Source organism: Natator depressus, chromosome 1 (assembly GCF_965152275.1).
Source record: "Natator depressus isolate rNatDep1 chromosome 1, rNatDep2.hap1, whole genome shotgun sequence".
NCBI lineage: Eukaryota > Metazoa > Chordata > Testudines > Cheloniidae > Natator > Natator depressus.
Window position 1 is genome coordinate 20,723,181 of NC_134234.1, and position 3,767 is coordinate 20,726,947.

Consider the following 3,767-nt stretch of genomic DNA (forward strand, 5'->3'; position numbering starts at 1 on the left):
TTAGATGGTAAACCGGATACCATGAGATGTTAATATTTCTAACATGTAATAAATAGAATGAAGCATATTTGAGTTTGAATCTCTTTATTTCATGAGGGGCTTTGGGGTAATCATGGAATCAAATGACTAGAAGGGACTTCGAGAGGTCATCTAGTCCAGTCCCCTGCACTCGTGGCAGGACTAGACCATCCCTGACAGTGTTTGTCTAACCTGCTCTAAAAAATCTCCAATGACAGAGATTCCACAACCTCCCTGGGCAATTTATTCCAGTGCTTAACCACCCAGAGAGGAAGTTTTTCCTAATGTCCAACCTAAACCTCCCTTGCTGCAATTTAAGCCCATTGCTTCTTGTCCTATCCTCAGAGGTTAAGCAAAAGTTTTTCCTTCTTCCTCCTCCTTGTAACAACCTTTCAAATACTTGAGAACTGTTATCATGTCCCCTCTGTCTTCTCTTTTCCAGACTAAATAAACCCAATTTCTTCTTTGAGTGCTTGCTCATGTCCATTCAACTTAGGTGTGCTTGCCATATGCACCCGTGCCAGAAGTTTTTTCCTCAGCAATATTCGTAGGGGACTAGCTCCGGCGCCCCCTGGAGTGGTGCTCACGTGCTGCGGTATATAGGGCGCCATTGGCTCGCCCCACCCTCAGTTCCTTCTTGCCGCCAGTGACGGTGCTGGAACCGTTGCTGCTTCAGCTAGTGCTGTTGCTGCTCATTCGTACGAACTAGTTAATTTTTGTATTATAGTGTATATAGTTTTCTGTTAGTATTTGTAAATCCCTTAGCTATAGTTAAGAGGCTTTATAGGTCCTGAACAGGACTTTGCCTCGGGACGGGGCATGCCTTGGTTCCCAGGCTTTAAGCCCTGTGATCGCTGCAAGAGGCCCATGCCCATTAGTGATCCACACAGCAGTTGTCTGCGTTGCTTGGGCAAAGGGCACATTAGTCAAAAGTGCAAAATTTGCAAGTCCTTCAAGCCAAGGACTAAGGAGCATGATATTCGTTGGAGTGCTCCTTATGGAGTCGGCCCTCACCCTGGCACCAGAGCAACGCTCCCACTTGATGCTAAGCACTGTGACCTCAGTACACAGTGCCCCACCAGGACCATCCACTGGCCAGCACCGGTCCCCATACGGCTCCAACCAAGAAGCCCAAGAAGACAGTGCTAGGTCGATCCCCAACCTCCCACAAAGGAAAGGATAAGACTGCGTGCGAGCAAGGTCCCAGGCCGGGCAACTCTTCACCCCCGTTGGGATCTTGCACCCTCCTTATAGTAGCTCCATCTAGGTTGCATCCCTAGTTTGTTTATGAGAAAGTCATATGAGACCATATCAAAAGCTTTACTGAAGTCAAGATATACCACATCTACCTAATTTGACTGTGTGAGAGTGGAAATTGAAGTATTTTACATCTTAAGGAATTATTTATTAAGGAACTTACACTGCATGCTTTTAAAACTGTTAAGCTAGGCTTAAACACTAATGGCCAAATTCAGGTTTACTTTGCAAAATCATAGTGAATTTGCCTTGCAAAAAGGATATTTCTGAGACTTGGGGGACATAATTCCCTCCCATTGGGTTTGGAGAACTAGTACATTCCACTGTGGAGAAATTAAGCTTCTACTGTTCTAGAACCCAGTGTTGAAGCTGTTAGTCACAATTTCAGCTGCATTTAAAACATTTTGGGTAGGGGGAGCGGGGAATGTTAAGTGAAACAGGGAATAGTGTTTTTACAACTTTTAAGAGGGAGGTAACCTCTTTCACCACTTGAGGTCATGATCCTTGCCACCATTGATTAGCACCACTGCCCCCTTAATCCCTTTGAGTTTGAGGTGATGTTTTTCATTATTTAAAAGGAACCCTGGACATGAGGCTTTCCTAGGTACATAAAGATATAAGTGACATCAAAATTGTAGAAGTGCTTGGAATTTTTAAGTCTACAAATCACTGTTTGACTTGTGAACATTTAAAAACATTTTTTTTTCCCATGGAGACCAGTCTATTCATGGTCACTTGTATTAATCACTAGGGACAAAAGACACTACCAGCATATTACTAAACCATAATATGAACTGGTACAACTTCCCAAGGAAGTTTCAAATTACTAATGGAGGTTATCAATTCCAGATCTAGACAACCTTTCTGGACTGAAAACCTCTCTCAAAAACCTCTTCAACATCTGATGTGCCTCTGTTACATAGTGGGTGTCATAAATATAAAGGGAAGGGTAACAACCTTTATGTATGCAGTAAAATAAAATCCCTCTTGGCCAGAGGTACAGAATCCCCTTACTTGTAAGGGATTAATCAGTTCAATTAACCGGGTTGGCACCTGACCAGAAGGACAAATGGGGAAAGAAGATACTTTCAAATCTGGGGGGTGGGGGTGGAAAGGCTTTGTTTTTGTGCTCTGTTTGTGTTCTCTCTGAGACAGAGAGACCAAGCAAGTAATCCAGTTCCTACTGAAATGATACATCTAATATTACAGAAATAGTAAGTAATAGCAAGGAATGCGTTAGAGTATCTTTTGTTTTAGCTTGTGAATTTTCCCTGTGCTAAGAGGGAGGTTTATCCCTGTTTTTTGTAACTTTGAAGTTTTGCCTAGGGGGGAATCCTCTGTGTTTTAAGTCTTATTACCCTGTAAAATTATCTTCCATCCTGATTTTACAGAGGTGCTTCTTTTACTTTTTTTTTTTCTTTATAATAAGTTCTGTTTAGTCTTTGGGTCTGTGCTCACCTTGTTTACCTATCTGGTTGGTAGATTATTCTCAAGCCTCCCCAGGAAAGGGGGTGAAGGGGCTTGGGGGAATACTTTGGGGAAACGGGAACTCCAAGTGGTCCTTTTCCAGAATCTTTGTCTAACTCACTTGGTGGTGGCAGCAGTACTCACCCAAGGACAAGGAAGGATTTGTGCCTTGGGGAAGTTTTTAGCCTAAGCTGGTAGAAATAAGCTTAGGGGGTCTTTCATGCGGGTCGCCACATATGTACCCTAGAGTTCAGAGTGGGGAGGAAACCCTGACAGTGGGTAATTGACCATGGATGTATTTAGGGTGCTTAGGTATTTCATTTTTGAGTAATTGTCCACCTGTATTCCAGCCCCATCCACACAATTGGATTCTTTTGGCCAGCAGTGCCAGTTGGGGCCATGCTAGTGTCCTTGATGCCCATCCCAACACCTCACCTGAAGGTATAAATGGAGTGGGCCCAACCTTTGCTCAGTTCCTTTACCAATACAGAATCTAGGTATTCTAAGACTGCAGGAGCGGGGAAGGAGACTAGATTGTGAAATACATGTGGCCAACACACCTCAAAGAACCACAGTTACTGTTGGGTAACTAACTAGAGCCTGTCCACATGTATTCCACTTCTGGTGACGAGCAAACAGTGACCTCATAATCAGGAGGTTGGGCCTGTTCAGTTATTGCTCTGCCAAAGCAGCTGTCAGATATGGAAGCTTTGTAGAGGGAATAGTGCTGGGTGAAAGTGTGGACTGATCCCTATACAGCTGTTCTGCAGAATTCTGCAATGGGTATGACTCTTGCTTCAGAGGCTGCCTGAGCTCTGGTGGAGTCAGCTCTAACCAGCTTGCGTGAATCCAGTCTAGCATGATTTAATTCAACTAGAAAGCCATTTAGATAGTCTTTGGGTAAGTACTGCCTGGCCTTTTACTGTATCTGCAAACGCTACTAACAGCATAGGGCAGTTCCCAAAAGACAATATGCTGTCAAGGTAACACAAAAGAGCTGTAACTACCTCAAGGATGTGCAGTTT